Here is a 21,235-nt window from a genome sequence, read left to right as displayed (position 1 = left end):
GAGAAGCTCATCTGTAGAAACCAGCACGTCTATAGGAAACAGCGGTCATGCGAGACACAACTGGTCCTGTTTGTGCATTATATACAACAGGCTCTAGATACCGGCTCCCACGTTGATGCCATATTCATCGACTTTCGAAAGGCGTTAGACTCAGTTCCGCACTGTCGCTTTCTCCAAAAGGTGCGCGCTTACGGTCTATCCGATGACATATGCGGTTGGATAGAAAGTTTTCTGACAGACAGAGAGCAGTTTGTCGTCCTGAACGGGGTGACTTCAACAGAAACAAGCGTAACTTCAGGTGCGCCACAGGGCAGCGTAATAGGCCCGCTGCTTTTTTTTTACGATTTACATATACGATCTGGTTGATGGTATTGACAGCGGAATTAGTCTGTTTGCCGAGGATGCTGTAGTCTACAGGAAAGTAGTATCACACGAAAGTGTGATCAAATCAAAGAGGTGTAATGACTGGCAGGTATCTCTCAATGTAGTGCAGTGTAACCAACTGCGTATAACAAGGCGAAAATCCCCATTAATGTACGATTACAAAATAAATGATCAGTCCTTGGAAGCATCCGTCAAGTATCTGGGTGCGACTATTCGTAATGATCTCGAATGGAATGATCAGATTACACAATTAACGGGCAAGGCGAACTCTAGATTGCGGTTTATTGGTAGAATCCTGAAGCGGTGCAGTCCTTCAACAAAGGAAATTGCTTACAATACGTTAGTTTGTCCAGTCTTGGAGTATTGTTCGTCTGTATGGGACCCTTACCAGTTGGGTCAGATTCAAGAGATTGAGAAGGTCCAAAGGAGAGCGGCAAGATTCGTGACTGGTAAATTTAGCCATCGCGAGAGCGTTACAAATCTGATTGAGAGTTTGAAGTGGGACATACTTGCAGGTAGACGGCGTGCTAAACGGAATGGGGCTGCTCTCTAAATTCCGAAATCCGATCTTCGTCGAGGATGTAGAGCATATATTATTACCACCAACTTTCAGATCGCGCAATGATCACCATTCAAAGGTAAGGGAAATTAGAGCTCGTACCGAGGCTTTCAGACAGTAGACAGTCGTTCTTCCCTCGCACGAATTGTGCCCTACGCCAATCACGGCTTGGTGGCTAGCGGAGTATATATGTAGATGTAGATGGGATGGACCGTAGCTTACGAGAAATACGGACATCGCACCGAACTTGTGACGTCACACTAGTCGCCTTCCCCGACATACATCGTGAACACTCGACTACGTCCGGGTTCAGGCGGGAGATTAGTATGTGAATTGTTACAAGGTCCCCACCAAAGTCCTAAACTTTGTCACATGTTGCAGAGAGCCTGACTGTACTTAAACGCACAGTTACGAAGCATTAAACTGGTGTGAAATGGTACCTCGTTCTCTATCACAGACTGTTGCTGCAGTGTCACGTGCTGTGAGGCACGTTGGGGCTCGTATACGTTTTTGGCGCTGAATGGGCCTGATCAGCCAAATTGGTAATACAATCCTTGACAGTAATGCGATCTTTCAGAGTAACCATGGGGCCTACGGAATAAGACCTGTAGAGTCACGTGCTGTGCGCACATCATAGGGGTCAATACCGTTTTGGTCCCAGATGGTGCTGATCAGCCAAAATGGTCACATAGCCGTTGGCAGTAACGCGACCTTGCAGAGTAACCATGGGGCTCACGGAATACCACTATATGGCTGCCCAAATTATCATCGAACTCCCTCCATGTTTCACTCTTGGGACGTACACTCATCTAGAGGCTGTAAACAGAACGGATCAAAACTCTTCTGACGAAACGGTTTTCTTCCATTGTTAGAATCCAGGCTCTATACATTCGGTACCACGGGTATTTGTATCACTCATGAGTGGTATTGGAATTCCAGCTCGCATTGAAATTCTCAGCTTATGGAGCTCCCTTCGTGTTGTTTTGATGCTGACAGGGTTCGCGAGTGCGAAATTCAGTTATGCAGTAACTTTTGCAGCTGTTGTCCTCTTGGCTCTGAGCACTATGGGACTCAACATCTTAGGTCATAAGTCCCCTAGAACTTAGAACTACTTAAACCTAACTAACCTAAGGACATCACACACACCCATGCCCGAGGCAGGATTCGAACCTGCGACCGTAGCAGTCGCGCGGTTCCGGACTGCGCGCCTAGAACCGCGAGACCACCGCGGCCGGCTGTTGTCCTCTTGGTTTTAATCACATTTCTCTTCAGTTACCATCTGACAAAATCACTCAACACACACTATCGTTAGCGTTGTCTTAGCGGATGATGTTTGTCCGCTTTTTCTGTATACGGTACAAATCTTCAGTGCGGCACTTAACTGAAAAATCAAATACTCTCGCTTTCTTTGTTACGGAAACACCAACAATTCGCCCACGTTCGAATTCAGTTTGCTCCGACGTAATGCACTCGCAACTACACAGAACACCGTTCTGACCACGTATGACAGTTGCAACGTATTTATAACATTATACAAGTGCTTTTTGTGATCGCATAATTAGCGCAATCTGCAGGCTTCTCTTTGATTATGCCCAAGCACGCATTTCTATAGCTTACCCCTATTTTTCTCAGAAATGGGAACCTGTGTAAAATGGTGCAAGTTGTTCGAATTTCTGAGAAAAAATGGGGATAAACTGTAGGGTAATATACGATATGTACAAGAACCAAGAGGAAAAAATAGGAGCGGGAGACGAAGAAAGAAGCGCTGGAGTAAAAAAGGATGTAAGACAGGGATGTAGTCTTTCGCCCCTACGATCCACATAGTACATCGAAGAACCAATTACGGAAATAAAAGAAAGGTTCAAGAGTGGAATTAAAATTCAAGGTGAAAGGATATCAATGATTAAATTCGCTGATGACATTTCTATCCTCGGTGAAAGGGAAGAATTACGGGATATGCTGAATGTAATGGACAGTCTACAGAATAAGGACTAAGAGTAAATCGAAGAAAGACTAAAGTAATGAGAAGTAGCAGAAATGAGAGTAACGAGAAACTTAACATCAGGGTGGGTGACCACAAGGTAGAAAAAGTTAAGGGATTTTGCTACCTAGGCATCGAAGTAACTCTTGATGGTCGGAATTAGGACATCCAAAGCAGACTAGCGCTGGCAAAAAGGGTTTCCTCCCAAGATAGGTCTACCACCATCAAACATAAGCTTAATATGAGGAAGAAATTTTGGAGAATGTACGTTTGGAGCACAGCATTGTATGGTAGTAAGACATCGAAAGTGGGAAAACTAGAAAATAAGAGAATCGAAGCATTTGAGATGTGGCGTTACAGAAGAATTGGGTGGACTGAAATGGTAAGGAATGAGGAGGTTATCCGGGAAATCTGCGAGGAAAGGAATATATGGGAAACGCTGACAAGATGAAAGGACAAGATGGTAGGACATTTGTTAAGACATCACGGAATAACTTGCATGGTAACAGAGGGAGCTGCAGAGGGTGAAAATTGTAGAGTGAGATAGTGACCAGAATACATCCAGCAAATAATTAAGGGCGTAGGTTGCAAGTGCTTCTCTGAGATAAAGATGTTGGCACTGCAGAGGCTCGCACATAACCAGTCAGAAGATTGGTAAAAAAAGGAAAAAATGCATTTTTGATAGTGTTTCTATACTTTCATTGCATCCTCCCGTACGTCCTCTGTTCGCTACTTGTGATGGCTCTCCGACCAAAGAATGAAAAATTTGTTTGCAGTGACTCCTCTCATTAAATAAAATTCTTAACCCTCAGTACGAACACAATACAAACTTCCAAAGAATTATTTAAGGTATTCATTCGTGCTTAGTATCACCTTCTGCTGGCCAAAGCAAATTTTGAATAAGTAATATTGTGTTGTGTGTGTGTGTGTGTGTGTGTGTGTGTGTGTGTGTGTGTGTGTGCGCGCGCGCGCGCGCGCTTGTGTTTGTATGTGTGTGTTTGTGTGATATTTAAAGTAATCAGTGTGAAACATGCTAGATATGCTGTGCCCAGGAGGAATTTTCACTCTGGAGCGGAGCGTGTGTATGAACCGCTAGTTTACAACCAGGGGCGATTAAATAGCTTTGCTCCGCTGCTTCGCCCGCGTGGATTGCATGGCTTGCTGAGAGTTTTTGTCTTTATTTGAACGAATTTTTACGTTGTTCACAAATTGCAACACCTTCTAAGCTTTTCACGCTAACTAAGGCCATATATGCAAGATCTTTTCTGAATGTACTGTACTTCTGAACAAAAAGCAATTGTGGTAGCTGGAGCCCAAATTCTTGTTAATCAAGGCCTTCGCGTTCATGTGGAGATATTACAATAACAACTTTCAACCCATAACCAAAATGTCTTCATATCTGACTGAGAAGTGAAATACAAATTTTCAAAAATTAAGCTTTAAATTTTTTAATGTAACGGAATATTTTCATAACAATTTTTATCTCCAAGTGCACTCCCTTTGGGCTGTATTTCCAGAAAAATTCAAATATCTATTTTCTTACTGCTAACAGAGAAGTCAAATACCAGTTTTCATAGATGCAATCTTAAAAATCATTTAGCAGCTATTTATTTCTGACCGAGAAACCAAATACCAGTTTTCGTAGGTCTGACTTCAAAATTGACTTAATAGCGACATTTTTCAAGAAAAACGCTTCATCTCCTATTTCAGCCCCTTAGGATTGGAATTTCGTAAAGTCTCTTCTTAAACGACGTCTACAGTATAAGATCGACACCGTCTCCAAATTTCAAGTTTCTATCCTTAGCGATTTGTTCTAGGCGATAAAGAGTCGTCAGCCAGTGAGGACACTGCGTTTTGAATATAGAAATTTTACGAGATACCCAAGTTACCGGCAATTACGAGATCCACGGACAGATATTGTATCATTGCGCAACTGAATCACCAGTATTGAGGGATGTAAATATGGGTGCTCGATCTCACCTGTTTTATATGTACTAATTTCTTCTTTCATTCCTTCGGTTGTAGAGATCCGAAATAAAATTCATGTACAACATATTCGTATACGCTCAATTACATAATTCATGCTACCTGGTTGAACGAGCCAATTTATTATTCAGCATCTTTGATTTCCTGGAAGAGCTAGGCCGGCCGTTGTGGCCGAGCGGTTCTAGGCGCCTCAGTCTGGAAGCGTGAACGCTACGGTCGCAGTTCGAATCCTGCCTCGGGCGTGGATGTGTGTGATGTCCTTAGGTTAGTTACGTTTAAGTAGTTCTAAGTTCTAGGGGACTGATGACCACAGATGTTAGGTCCCATAGTGCTCAGAGCCATTTCTGGAAGAGCTAAACTCGCAGAGCGTCGGCTTTCAAGATAAGGAAGTGAGTGAGACGTGGATCGAATCCACGCAAATGGGTTAATTAACGTTTTTGTCTGGTAAACTGGAGAGCCTGAGTGTCGTACGCAGGCGGTTTTCAATGCAGGTGGGCAAATTCTGGGCTGGAACCCAATCTCCGCCGTGAAAAATAATGTACACAACGTCTCAAAATACGACAACACACAACCAAAATTTACACTTTACACAGATAGGGCTCGTGACTTCCCTCCCTTAGGTTAACTGAAGAAGAAAAAATGATGCCAAATGATACGACGGCAACAGACCCCGTACGGCGAGGTAAATCATACGAGAGATATATCTTTATTTGTTAATCAGTACATTTGAGGAAATGTAGGTACGTATACTAAAATAAAAGTTAGATCTGTTACTTACGTTAGGACATTGAAAAACCAATAAAGTTTGTTTGGATTTCAACATAAAAATCTATATCTACATTTACATTTAAATACAAACTTTACAATCCACCGTATGGCGCCTGGCGGAGGGTATCTTGTACCGCTGCTACTGATTCCCTTTGCTGTTTCACCCCAGAATGGGGGGCAGAAGGGAAACGAATGTCTGTATGCTTCCGTATAAGCCCTGATTTCTCTTCGCGATCCTTAAGCGACATGTGTGTGTGTGTAGCTGCAGGACCGCTCTGCAGTCTGTCGCATATGCGGGTTTCTCTAGACTTCTCCAATATTGTTTCGCGAAATTAACGTCGTCTTCCCTCCACGGATTCGATCCGAGTTTACATAGCATTTCCGTAATAATGGCGTATCCATTAATCCTATCAATCACAAATCTGTCGGTACGCCTTTGAATTGTTTCGATTAATACCTTTAATCCGACGTGACGGTGCCAAATACTCGACCAGTACTCAATAACGGGTCACGCAAGTGTTCTGTACGCGGTCTCTATTACAGATGTCTCGTCGAACTCCCCCATTAAACCGAAGTCAACCATTCGACTTCGCTACAACCTCCCTCACGTGCTCGTTCTATTCTATTTACAATTTTAAATGTACATATTTAACCGACGTTAACTTTTTTCCTGCTCCCCTTTGTTAATTTACATTTTTCGACATTTAGAAGAAGCTGTCATTCCATTAAACCAAACTAAATTCTGTCCATCTTGTATTGTCCTGCAATCACTTGAAGACAATACTGTCCTTCACGTTACAGCTTCACCAGCCAACAGTTGCAGATTGCTGCCCAGTATATCCGTCAGATGGTTCACGTATGTAGAGAACGAGAGTGGTCCTTTCACACGTCCCTCGGCCACTGCTGACATAATACTTGGGTATTCAGTGCCTCTGATGAACGCTTTTTGCCCCGACAACGCTCTGGATTCTACTAACTTAAAAAAGATTTCGAGCTACTCACATACCTCAGAACCTATTCTCTGTTCTCGGACCTTGGCAAGGAAATGGAAAACTGAATTTCGTGTGAACAATAATTTCTAAATTTGTGTTGATTTGTGGATAGAAGTTATTCTGTCTGTGGGAGAATTCTTACACTGGAAATTAAAATATGCTTAATAATTCTGCAGCAAATCGATGTTAAAGATATTGGTCTGTAATTTTGCTGGCCCGTCCTTTTCAGTCTTCTTATATGCGGGAGTCATCTGCGGTTTATTCCAGCTGACTGCGGCTGTCTTATGTGAAAGAGATTCGTCTTAAGCAAAGCAAATATAGTGAAAACATTGTTCGCAGCAAACAGGTCGATCAAAAGGCTTGTATTCCTGAAGCCACTACTATTACAAAAGCTTTGTTAACGTACTCGTACTTTTGCACTATCGTAATTCCCCATGTTAATTAGTTGGCCTTTGTTTCCACTTTTGGCCTTTACACATGCAGGAAGATTCAGCCTGGGCTCAACGCGCACATAATTGCCTCTGACAAGGCTGACTGCTAATACACAGTGTGTTATCGCAAGTCACTTCTAAGAATGCGGTATCATTTGACACACAACAAAGAGGACAGAATAAATTGTGTCGTTGGTGTTAGGCCAAAATCAATATGTAATAAACTGTTTCGAAATTGACTGTAGTGAACTTTATGTCACAGATTCAGCTAATGACAATAAGCGATATATTGGTATACTTCTCAGGTTTGTTATTTTCTCTGAGTCTCTGTGTTCTCTCTTCAGAGTAATTTGGAAGTAAAATTTTCCTGACAACTTTTCGTTCTTCCTTTTTGAATTTCGTCAATCTGTCTTTCCGTTCAAATCGTGTGTTTCAGCCCTATAAATACTCACTGTTTCGATGAATGTGTTGCAGCGCTTTAGTTTTGCTGTTTAAGGTGTATTATTTCTTACAGACATCTTTTGCTAACTGTGAACACTCTTTCCTTTTTGTGGCGACGAATTTCAAAGTCATTATTTGCAAACTTGTCCCCTATAAGATTTCCAAAAAAATTTTGAACTGTGACACTTTTCCCACACTGATTTTTTAGAATTTTTGGTGGTAGTTTTTTGCCAGACATATGTTTTGGTTTTCCACATGGTGCTTGGAGATATACCCTTTCGGCTGCTTTAAGAATACCTCTTTGTTTTTGTGATTTACAAATGTCGTGATATACAACCGCCAGGTTATCTGCAAAACCTGAAAAGTCTATGGTGCTTGGAGATATCCTTTCGGCTGCTTTAAGAATACCTCTTTGTTTTTGTGATTTACAATGTCGTCATATACAACCGCCAGGTTATCTGCAAAAGCTGAAAAGTCCATAGTAAAATTCGTTCTTCGTAATTTGCTAGATTCCGTCAATTATAAGGTCCGATATTCATTATAATTATTCTTGGATCAATGGCTGTAATACCCATACGGAAAATAAAATGATTTGTTCTTACTCCACTTATGTTTACTTCACATTTTGCATCACTTAGTGTTTCGATAGTAATCACAGTCATTTTGAGGTTCAAATATATTTCTTTTAGAATCAGTATAGCAGAGTACTCTATGATTGAGAGCTGATTTCTCAGGATGGGGCAGCATAAGGTTACGATTGTGGATGGGGCCGTAATCAGTTACTCTCGGTTGCACAACAAATACGTAAACTTTTTTTAAAGAAATTCAAATTTTGAAACAATCTCTTAAAAAAACACAATTGACTGTACGACGGCTGAAGGCATTATCACAAAAAAATTCCACAATTTATGGCCGAAGGCCACCAGCAATAACCTCAAACAACAAACGACTGAAGGCCTGAATTAGAAGTCAGGAAAACAATTCCAAATAGCACACATCTCAACAAATACTTTGCTTTTAAAATAAGTTTGCTTTATAAAAACGTATTGTAACATGGCTGAAGGCCTTATTACGAAAGAGGTGAAATTATTGCTCGGCTGAAGACCACACACAATTTCAAATCACAAACGGCTGAAGGCCTGAATTAGAAATCAGAAGAACAATTCAAAATAGCACATATCAAGATAAATACTTCGTTTTAAAACAAACTGTAACACGGCTGCAGGCCTTATTATAACACAAGTGAAATTAGTACGCGGATGAAGGCCACAAACAATTTCAAATAACAAAAGGCTGAAGGCCTGAATTAGAAGTCAGGAAAACAATTCCAAATAGCAGTTTTAAAATAAATCCCTTGCTTTTAAAACAAGTTTGCTTTTAAAAAAACTTACTGTAACACAGCTGAAGGCCTTATCACCAAAGAAGTGAAACTACTACTCGGCTGAAGGCCAGAACAACTATAGTTAGAAAATAACAAATATCCTTGAAACGTACATCACAATCTAAGGAGTCAGGACAAGCGGTTCTCAGCAAGCGTTGCAAGGGTCGGCCTGCGAACGTAACTCAAACATAAGGTAAGGTGAGACAGGCGGCCTAGAGTTGTACTTACGTAACAGGATGGCAACTCAAACTAGGTGCAGCTTAATCGCCGACCGACCGACTAACCAATCCGCCTAACGTCTGATCACCGGTACAACAAGGGTATATTTTTATGCAAGGGCGAAGAGACAGACAACACTACGTCTTCAGAAAACACCCAAGGCCAAAGGAAACACTAGAAGCAAGGTAGACCTCCCCAAAATATGTTGTTGTTGTGGTCTTCAGTAGTGAGACTGGTTTGATGCAGCTCTCCACGCTACTCTATCCTGTGCAATCTTCTTCATCTCCCAGTACGTACTGCAGCCTACATCCCTCTGAGTCTGCTCAGTGTATTCATCTCTTGGTCTCCCTCTGCGATTTTTACCCTCCACGCTGCCCTCCAATACTAAATTGGGGATCCCTTGATGCCTCAGAGCATGTCCTACCAACCGATTCCTTCTTCTAGTCAAGTTGTGCCACAAGCTCCTCTTCTCCCCAGTTCTATTCTGTGGTGTCACCGCCAGACACCACACTTGCTAGGTGGTAGCTTTAAATCGGCCGCGGTCCATTAGTACATGTCGGACCCGCGTGTCGCCACTGTCAGGATCGCAGACCGAGCGCCACCACAAGGCAGGTCTCGAGAGACGTACTAGCACTCGCCCCAGTTGTACGACGACGTTGCTAGTGACTACACTGACGAAGCCTTTCTCTCATTTGCCGAGAGACAGAATAGCCTTCAGCTAAGTTAATGGCTACGACCTAGCAAGGCGCCATTAACCATTTGTAACGTTGCATGTACCTCAAGATAGAGTCTCACTTGTATCATCCAGAATGCTGTATACCAAAGGACAATATAAAAGTTAAGTGTTCTAGTAGCTACGTTCTTTTCTTTATCACATTCATTACGAATCCTGTTCCAGACTTAACGCCAGACGCGTGCCCTTTCGGCTACTTCACTGTGGACTGGCTGCCTTAACAGTCCACTACATATTCAATACCCCCTCATTAGTTATGTGATCTACCCATCTAATCTTCAGCATTCTTCTGTAGCACCACATTTTGAATGCTTCTATTTTATTCTTGTCCAAACTACTTATCGTCAATGTTTCACTTCCATACATGGCTACACTCCATACGAATACTTTCAGAAACTACTTCCTGACACTTAAATCTATACTCGATGTTAACAAATTTCTCTTCTTCAGAAACGCTTTCCTTGCCATTGCCAGTCTACATTTTATATCCTCTCTACTTCCACCATCATCAGTTATTTTGCTCCCCAAATAGCAAAACTCCTTTACTACTTTAAGTGTCTCATTTTCTAATCTAATTCTCTCAGCATCACCCGACTTAATGCGACTACATTCCATTATCCTCGTTTTGCTATTGTTGATGTTCATCTTATATCCTCCTTTCAAGACACTGTTCATTCCGTTCAGCTGCTCTTCCAAGTCCTTTGCTGTCTCTGACAGAATTACAATGTCATCGGCGAACCTCAAAGTTTTTATTTCTTCTTCATGGATTTTAATACCAACTCCGAATTTTTCTTTTGTTTCCTTTGCTGCTTGCTCACTATACAGATTGAACAACATCGGGAAGAGTCTACAACCCTGTCTCACTCCCTTCCCAACTACTACTTCCCTTTCATGTCCCTCGACTCTTATAACTGCCACCTGGTTTCTGTACAAATTGTAAATAGCCTTTCGCTCCGTGTATTTTACCCCTGCCACCTTCAGAATTTGAAAGAGAGTATTCCAGTCAACATTGTCAAAAGCTTTCTCTAAGTCTACAAATGCTAGAAACGTAGGTTTGCCTTTTCTTAATCTAGCTTCTAAAATACGTCGTAGGGTCAGTATTGCATCACGTGTTCCCATATTTCTACGGAATCCAGACTGATCTTCCCCAAGGTCGGCTTGTACCAGTTTTTCCATTCGTCTGTAAAGAATTCGCATTAGTATTTTGCAGCCGTGACATATTAAACTGATAGTTTGGTAATTTTCACATCTCACAACACCTGCTTTCTTTGGGATTGGAATTATTATATTATTCTTGAAGTCTGAGGGTATTTCGCTTGTCTCATACATCTTGCTCACCAGATGGTAGAGTTTTGTCAGGACTGGCTCTCCCATGGCTGTCAGTAGTTCTAATGGAAAGTTGACAAATCCCGGGGCCTTGTTTCGACTCAGATCTTTCAGTGCTCTATCAAACTCTTCACGTAGTATCATATCTCCCATTTCATCTTCATCCACATCCCCTTCCATTTCTATAAGATTGCCCTCAAGTACATCGCCCTTGTATAGACCCTCTACATACTCCTTCCACCTTTCTGCTTTCCCTTCTTTGCTTAAAACTGGGTTCCCATCCGAGCTCTTGATATTCATACAAGTCGTTCTCTTTTCTCCAAAGGTCTCTTTAATTTTCCTGTAGGCAGTATCTGTCTTACCCCTACTGAGATAAGCCTCTACATCCTTACATTTGTCCTCTAGCCATGCCTACTTAGCTATTTTGCACTTCCTTCGATCTCATTTTTGAGACGTTTGTATTCCTTTTTGCCTGCTTCATTCATTGCATTTTTATATTTTCTCCTTTCGTCAATTAAATTCAATATGTCTTCTGTCACCCAAGGATTTCTACTAGCCCTCGTCTTTTTACCTACTTGATCCTCTGCTGCCTTCACAACTTCATCCCTCAAAGCTACCCATTCTTCCTCTACTGTATTTCTTTCCACCATTCTTGTCAGTTGTTCCCTTATGCTCTCCCTGAAACTCTGTACAACCTCTGGTTCTTTCAGTTTATCCAGGTCCCATCTCCTTAAATTCCCACCTTTTCGCAGTTTCTTCAGTTTTAATCTACAGTTCATAACCAATAGATTGTGGTCAGTGTCCCATCTGCCCCTGGAAGTGTCTTACAATTTAAAACCTGGTTCCTAAATCTCTGTCTTACCATTATATATTCTATCTGATACCTTTTAGTATCTCCAGGCTTCTTCCATGTATACAACCTTCTTGTATGATTCTTGAACCAAGTGTTAGCTATGATTAAGTTGTGCTCTGTGCAAAATTCCACCAGGCGGCTTCCTGTTTCACTTCTTACCCCCAATCCATAGTCACCTACTAAGTTTCCTTCTCTCCCTTTTCCTACTACCGAATTCCAGTCACCCATGACTATTAAATTTTCGTCACCCTTCACTATCTGATTAATTTCTTTTATTTCATCATACATTTCTTCAATTTCTTCGTCATCTGCAGAGCTAGTTGGCATATAGACTTGTACTACTGTTGCCGGCCGCGGTGGTCTCGCGGTTCTAGGCGCGCAGTCCGGAACCGTGGGACTGCTACGGTCGCAGGTTCGAATCCTGCCTCGGGCATGGATGTGTGTGATGTCCTTAGGTTAGTAAGGTTTAAGTAGTTCTAAGTTCTAGGGGACTGATAACCACAGCAGTTGAGTCCCATAGTGCTCAGTGCCATTTTGTACTACTGTCGTAGGTGTGGGCTTCGTGTCTATCTTGGCCACAACAATGCGTTCACTGTGCTGTTTGTAGTAGCTTACCCGCATTCCTATTGTTTTATTCACTATTAAATCAACTCTTGCATTACCCCTATTTGATTTTGCATTTATAACCCTGTATTCACCTGACCAAATGTCTTGTTCCTAATGCCACCGAACTTCACTAATTACTACTATATCCAACTTTAACCTATCCATTTCCGTTTTTAAATTTTCTAACCTACCTGCCAGATTAAGGGATCTGACATTCCACGCTCCAATCCGTAGAACGCCAGTTTTTTTCTCCTGATAACGACGTCCTCCTGAGTAGTCCCCGCCCGGAGATCCGAATGGGGGACTACTATACCTCCGGAATATTTTACCCAAGAGGACGCCATCATCATATATCCATACAGTAGAGCTGCATGCCCTCGGGAAAAATTACGGCCGTAGTTTACCCCTTGCTTTCAGCCGTTCGCAGTACCAGCACAGCAAGGCCGTTTTGGTTAGTGTTACAAGGCCAGATCAGTGAATCATCCAGACTGTTGCCCCTGCATTTACTGAAAAGGCTGCTGTCCCTCTTCAGGAACCATACGTTTGTCTGGCCTCTCAACAGATACCCCTCCGTTGTGGCTGCACCTACGGTACGGCTATCTGTATCGCTGAGGCACGCAAGCCTCCCCACCAACGGCAAGGTCTATGGTTCATGGGGGGAGGCCCCAAAAAATATGCACAGTAAAATACAAAAGGTTGTCGAACTACACGCCGTGTCGGACAGCATCAACACGACGAGGAAAGGTACATTGCCAGACAGGTACGCTAACCTCCAGGGCAGGTAACTGGGGCGTTAGCGGCCACAAGGCAGAAAATCGCTGGTTGCACTTCACTAACAAGAATAATACTAAATTCAATGATGAATAACAAATAGAGAAGGGCGGCTGCAATATTTCACCACCTCGAAACACTTCACTCGTTGCCACCAGGCTCAGTGGCCCTGGGAGCAACAATCCACAGACCAAAGGCGAGATCTTCATCTACATCAACATCTACATGGATATTCTGCAAATCACATTTAAGCGCCTGGCAGAGGGTTCATCAAACCACCTTCACAATTCTCTATTATTCCAATCTCGTATAGCGCGCGGGAAGAATGAACATCTGTATCTTTCCGTACGAGATCTAGTTTCCCTTATTTTATATTTGGTGATCGTTCCTCCCTATAAGTCGGTGTCAACAAAATATTTTCGCATTCGGAGGAGAAAGTTTGTAATTGGAATTTCGTGAGAAGATTCCGTCGCAACGAAAAACGCTTTTCTTTTAATGATGTCTATCCCAAATCCTGTATCATTTCTGTGACACTCTCTACCATATTTCGCGATAATACAAAACGTGCTGCCTTTATTTGAACTTTTTCGATGTACTCAGGGAGTCCTATCTGGTAAGGATCCCACACCGCGCAACAGTATTCTAAAATTGGATGGACAAGCGTAGTATAGGCACTCTCCTTAGTAGGTCTGTTACATTTTCTAAGTGTCCTGCCAATAAAACTCAGTCTTTGGTTAGCCTTCCCCACAACAGTTTCTGTGTGTTCCTTTCAATTTCAATTGTTCGTAATTGTAATACCTAGGTATTTAGTTGAATTTACGGCTTTTAGATTAGACTGATCTATCGTGTAACCGAAGTTTAACGCGTTCCTTTTAGCACCCATATGGATGAACCTCACACTTTTCGTTATTTGAGGTCAACTGCCACTTTTCGCACCATTCCGATATTTCTTCTAAATCGTTTTTCAGTTTGTTTTGATCTTCTGATGACTTTATTAGTCGATGAACGACAGCATCATCTGCAAACAACCGAAGACGGCTGCTCAGATTGTCCCCCAAATCGTTTATATAGATAAGAATCATCAAAGGGCCTATAACACTACCTTGGGGAACGCCATACATCACTTCTGTTTTACTCTATGACTTTCCGTCAATTGCAACGAACTGTGACCTCTCTGACAGGAAATCACAGATCCAGTCACATAACTGAGACGATATTCCATAAGCACGCAATTTCACTACGAGCCACTTGTGTGATACAGTGTCAAAAGCCTTCTGGAAATCCAGAAATACGGAATCGATCTGAGATCCATTGTCAGTAGCACTCAACACTTCATGAGAATAAAGAGCTAGTTGTGTTTCACAGGAACGGTGTTTTCTAAACCCATGTTGACTGTGTGTCAATAGACCGTTTTCTTCGAGGTAATTCATTATGTTCCAACACAATATATGTTCTAAAATCCTGCTGCATATCGCCGTTAACGATATGGGCCTTTAATTTAGTGGATTACTTCTACTACCTTTCTTGAACATTGGTGTGACCTTTGCAACTTTCCAGTCTTTGGGTACGGATCTTCCGTCAAGCTAACGGTTGTATATGATTGTTAAGTATGGCTAATGCATCGGCATACTCCGAAAGGAACCTAATTGGTATACAGTCTGGACCAGAAGACTTGCTTTTATTAAGTGATTTAAGTTGCTTCACTACTCCGAGGATATTTATTTCTATGTTACTCATGTTGGGGCAACGGCCTTGCCACAGTGGATACACCGGTTCCCGTGCGATCACCGAAGTTAAGCACTGTCGGGTGTGGCCGGCACTTGGATGGGTGACCATCCTGCCGCCATGCGCTGTTGCCATTTTTCGGGGTGCACTCAGCCTCGTGATGCCAATTGAGGAGCTACTCGACCGATTAGTAGCGGCTCCGGTCAATGCAAACCGTCTTAACGACCGGGAGAGCGGTGTGCTGACCCCATGCCCCTCCTATCCGCATCCTCGCCTGAGGATGATACGGCGGTCGGATGGTCCCGATGGGTCGCTTGCGGCCTGTAGACGGAGTTAGTAGAGTTAGTTACTCATGTTGGCAGCTGTTCTCGATTCGAATTTTTGAATATTTACTTCGTCTTCTTTTGCGAAGGCATTTCGGAAGGCTGTGTTTAGTAACTCTGCTTTGGCAGCACTGTTTTAGATGGTATCTTCATTGCTATCGTGCAGAGAAGGCATTGATTGTTTCTTGCCGCTAACATACTTCACATACGACCAGAATCGCTTTGGATTTTCTGCCAGGTTTCAAGACAAAATTTCGTTGTGGAAACTGTTATAAGCATCTCGCATTGAATTCCGCGCTAAATTTCGAGCTTCTGTAAAAGATCGCCAATCTCGGGGATTTTGCGTCTGTTTAAATTTGGCATGTTTGTTCCGTTGTTTCTGCAACAGTGTTCTAACCCGTTTTGTGTACCAAGGAGGATCAGCTCCGTGGTTCAAATAGCTCTGAGCACTATGGGACTCAACTGCTGTGGTCATCAGTCCCCTAGAACTTAGAACTACTTAAACCTTACTAACCTAAGGACATCACACACATCCATGCCCGAGGCAGGATTCGAACCTGCGACCGTAGCAGTCGCACGGTGATCAGCTCCGTGGTTTGTTAATTTATTTGGTATAAATCTCTCAATTGCTGCCGATACTATTTCTTTGAATTTAAGCCACATCTGGTCTACACTTATATTATTAATTTGGAATGAGTGGAGATTGTCTCTTAGGAAGGCGTAAAGTGAATTTTTATCTGCTTTTTTGAATAGGTATATTTTTCGCTTATTTTTCGAGGATTATGGGATTACAATATTCAGTCTTGCTACGACAACCTTGTATTCACGAATCCCTGCATCGGTTTTGATGCTCGTTATTAACTCAGGATTATTTGTTGTTAAGAGGTCAAGTGTTTTTTCACAACCGTTTACTATTCGCGTGGGTTCATGAACTAATTGCTCGAGATAATTTTCAGAGAATGCGTTTAGCACAATTTCGGATGATATTTTATGAGTACCTCCGGAATTAAACATGTATTTTCGCCAACATATCGAAGGTAAATTAAAGTCACCACCAACTATTATCGTATGATTCGGGTATGTGTTTCAAATCAAACTTAAGTTTTCTTTGAACCTTTCAGCAACTGTAACATCTGAATTGGGAGGTCAGTAAAAGGATCCAATTATTTTTTTTATACCGGTGGCCAACAATGACCTCTGCCCATTCTAACTCACAAGAATTATCTTCTGACAGCAACAAACACGCCAACCGTGTTTAGCCTATCCTTTCGGAACACTTTTAGGTTCTACGCAAAAATTTCGGCTGAGCTTATTTCCGGCTTTAGCCAGCTTTCAGTGCCTGTAACGATTTGAGCATCAGTGCTTTCTATTAGCGCTTGGAGCTCTGGTACTTTCCCAACACAGCTACGACAATTTATAACTGTTATACCAGTGGTTCCTGTATCTACGTTTTTCCCGTGTTTAGCGTGCACCCTTTGTGGCTGAAGCCCTTCTTGTGTTTCCCCGAGACCCTCTAACCTACAAAACCGCCCGCTGGCCTATTCAGCGGAACCCGAAACCCAACCACCCTTTGGCGCAAGTCGAGTAATCTGCAGCCTACACGGTCGCAGGACCGTCTGAGCCTCTGATTCAGACCCTCCACTGGGCTCTGTACCAGAGGTCCGCAATCGGTCCTGTCGACTATGCTGCAAATGGTCAGCTCAGCTTTCATCTTGCAAGCAAGACTGTCAGCCTTCACCACTTCTGTTAGCCGCTCGAAACCAGAGAGAATCTCTTCTGATCCAAAGTGACACACATCATTGGTACCGACGTGAGCAACCACCTGCAGCTGGCTGCACCCTGTGCTGTTCATGGCATACGGGAGGATCCTTTCCTCATCTGGAATGTCTCCACCCGGCATGCACACGGAGTGCACATTGGATTTCTTAGCTTTGTCAGCCAAGTCCCTAAGGGGCCCCATAACGCGTCTAACGTTGGAGCTCCCAACTACCAATAATCCCACCCTCTACGATTGCCCAGATCTTGCAGACTGAGTGGTTTCCTCTGAAACAGGACAGGCGACAGTGTCAGAATAGTCGAGGTTGCATTAGCAGTTAACTCTTCAGCCAACGTAAACGTCCAGGGTTCGGTGTGCAACGAAGTCGTCGCTCTCGCAGCTACCCCTCCTCGATCCAGCAGTGGCAGCTTGCCGCCAGTGGCCCCGGCTTGCCCACGCGCTGCACAGACCTGCTCGCTGTTGCGCACCCCACCGACCTCCTCTGTTTGCAACCCCCACTCCACTCAACGCGACCTAGAAATACTAGCGGTCGCTCCAAAGATAGTACCACAGTACTCGTATCGATAAGCGCTGCTGCTGCCACTCACGGGCAGGCAAGCCAGCAACTTACAAGTGTAATGTGCTGCGAATACATAGAAAGAAAGATTCTTTATCATTTAGCTACAATATAGCAGGTCAGCAACTGGAAGCAGGTAATTCCATAAATTATCTGGGAGTATGGCATTAGGAGTGATTTAAAGTGGAATGTTCATATAAAGTTGATCGTCGGTAAAGCAGATGGCAGACTGCGATTCATTGGAAGAATCCTAAGGATGTGCAATCCGAAAACAAAGGAAATAGGTTACAGTACACTTGTTCGCCCACTGCTTGAATATTGCTCACCAGAGTGGGATCCTTACCAGGTGGGGTTGATAGAGGAGATAGAGAAGATCCAACGGAGAGCAGCGTGCTTCGTTACAGGATCATTTAGCAATCGCGAAAGCATTACGGAGATGATAGATAAACTCCAGTGGAAGACTCTCCTGAAGAGATGCTCAGTAGCTCGGTATGGGCTTTTGTTAAAGTTTCGAGAACATACCATCACCGAGGAGTCAAGCAGTGTATTGCTCCCTCCTACGTATATCTCCCGAAGAGACCGTGAGGATAAAATCAGAGAGATTAGAGCCCACACAGAGGCATACCGACAATCTTTCTTTCCATGAAGAATACGAGACTGGAATAGACGGGAGAACCGATAGAGGTACTCAAGGTACCCTCCGCCACACACTGTCAGGTGGCTTGCGGAGTATGGATGTAGATGTAGATGTAGATGTAGAACTTAGTGACGCCAGTAAACCGAATAAGAAACGAAATGACATATTCGCAATAAGATACCAAGCAATAATCGGCATGAACACGAGCTGCACACGGCTCAATGACTACTAGTATGTACTATAGCGAACAAGACCAATTCAGCTGTATGATAAACCTTTATTTATGATGCGAAATACTATGGAAACGCACATGAACTCCTACTTAATTCAGTTTGGTGTGACCAACTTCATCCACGTCGTCACTAATCCGAATCTCTGCTCCGTCAATAATAACGTCGTTATCGACGGGAGGTTAAACTCTAACCTTTCTAGCCTTGCCCCCGTCGTTTTCATTGGAGTTAGAATCAAGTTGCCGCCGAAGAGCCGAATCAAACGAGTTTCCGACCGAGTGTAATACATACACACTCGATACGCGACTTGGTAGAACAGTATGCAGTACAGGGAGACATTGAAATTGCTGAATTAATGTAACTACCTCGGCGTCGACAACCATCCTGCATCCTCCATGCACAACAAGTAACTTGAACATTAGTAGAAGATCACAATTTGTGTCTCACTAGCTTAGCGCCCACTCCTTAGCTCGCATCGTCTGTGTGGTGAGCACAGACTTTTTTTTGTTTGTTTCTCTTTACTAAATTTTTATGTTTCTCACTCATTGTGACACCTTCCTAACTTTTCACGCTAATTAAGACTATACAGGTATGATCTTTTCCGAATGTATTTCTGACCAAAAATCGGTTCTGGCATCTGGAATACATAGTTTTTGTCATTCGTGCATATGCGTTCTTGTGGTGATATTTCCATAACACGTTCATTCCCTAGCACATATTTCTTTATATCGAATTGAGGAATGAAATACCAATTTCCAAAGATTTAGCTTTAAAACTTTTTAATCATTTTCATCCCCTATCTCACCCCCTTCAGGACTGAATTTCCAAAAATAGTGCAACACTTGTTTTCAAAATTCTGACTGGGAAAATACACATTTTCGTAGTTCTAACTTCAAAATTGGCTTAATAGCGACATATTTTGGAAACGCCTGTCATACCCTATTTTACCCTATTAGGAGTGGAATGTCGAGCAATTGCTTCGGATACGATGCCTACAGAACACCCTCCAGATATTTCAAGTTTCTATCCTTAGCACTTTGGACTGGGCGATGATGAGGCAGTGAGTGAGTGAGTCAGTCAGGACACTGCCTTTTATGTACAGATATTGTGCGTGAATTTAACTGAAAGTAGAAGTAATTAGAATAGTACACGGACAGATACTGTTCTAGAATCCACGTTAAAATAGTATACATCATTTTAAGTAGTACCATAAATGAGAGCATCATTTTAAGTTTAACTACATGAAAGTTCTATAAAGTAAGTTAGCGCTAATTCAGTGTCAGTATACAACAGAAGCAGATCATAGATATTAGGCAATATATACAAAATTATCTGGGTTACCCGGCTTCACTCAGGGAGTCGTGAGATTGCATGGTAATTAGAATATAAGGATAAACTTTATAAAGTATAGAAGCACAGCGCGGAGACGCTGGAGTTGGTCAGTACCAAGTCCCCTTCCGAGTTGATACTAGTGAAGAGGCATCTCTGTCTACTCCTCCTTGTCTTCTTTCCGTTCTCTTTCTAAAATATGCCATAAATTTATAATTTCCAGATTCAAAATTCGTGTATTTTTTTCTTTCAAAGGTAAGAATAATTGCTGTAAGTAAACAAGATCCGAGTAATATCAATGAGCAGACAAATGAGCACCATACAGCCCCACCTCCACGTGGTGCTGCATGGGCCTCAGCTGCGTAGCATAGTTCTGCTGCTCGGTGGTGGCCGTGGGTGCTGGCTAAGCCGTCTGTGTGGAACACTACAGCTTGCATAAAGTAAAGAGATGGAAAGTCCTAGCAGTCAAAATACAGATTGAAAAAAAATCAGCTTGTCAGATTACTGTCAATCAGTGCGTCTTAACTATGGTATCGTATTTGTGCTGAAACGTAGTCCTGAGACATAGACTCTGGTGTCAACGCAAGTCTAGACCGCATAGATAGCAACAATGATCACCATCAACTGTCTCACATGCTCTCATTGTGTGATTAAGTGTGAAGAGATCTGAGATGTAATGGGGGATATTGGCGCATAGTGATCAAGAATTTCACGTCACTACTTCTCGCTTTCCTGGCCGACTGCTGAAATCAAACAGGCTGCCTTTTAATCTATATCCGATGGAATGTCCTGGGCTAGCAGTATCACCTATGTATGGGAATGGAAGTGTTGGACAATGGATTACGGTAGCAGCTCTGACATGTAGCGGGGGATCATTCCGGTGTTCGCCTGCAGTGCTGAGGGAAATCAATGCGACACCTGAATCAGTACGATAGGTTTAACCGAATATGAATTCACAAGATGAAAGGAGAAGAAGGGCGCACGTAAAGGAACGTCAATGCGCCGGCAGTATGAGAATCGAAGATAGAGGCTCTTATGATATGTTAACGGATAAATATCAAAGATCTGGTTCCAGTGACAGACAAAAGAAGGACGAGAAGAACTGAGTATATCAGTCAGGAAAATGCAGATATTATGTAAGATATTTTTGAGGACGTGAGTTTTCCTAACAAAAATCCGTAGTAATAAAATATGCTAAATTTATGGAGACCATAACAAAAAAACTAG

General features: G+C 42.6%; 1 protein-coding gene and 1 pseudogene across 1 annotated transcript in view; one reads left to right on the top strand and one right to left on the bottom strand.

The window, feature by feature from the left end:
• LOC126252529 (probable G-protein coupled receptor No9) overlaps positions 1-21,235 on the bottom strand; it is a 778,809-nt gene that overhangs the window by 598,970 nt on the left and 158,604 nt on the right. The gene's annotated exons all lie outside the window — the stretch shown is intronic.
• Positions 15,174-15,290, top strand: LOC126253865 (5S ribosomal RNA; annotated as a pseudogene).

This window comes from Schistocerca nitens, chromosome 4 (genome assembly GCF_023898315.1).
Source record: "Schistocerca nitens isolate TAMUIC-IGC-003100 chromosome 4, iqSchNite1.1, whole genome shotgun sequence".
NCBI classification, from domain to species: Eukaryota; Metazoa; Arthropoda; class Insecta; order Orthoptera; family Acrididae; genus Schistocerca; species Schistocerca nitens.
Note: the sequence above shows the minus strand (reverse complement) of the source record. Positions and strands in the feature narration are given on the sequence as shown.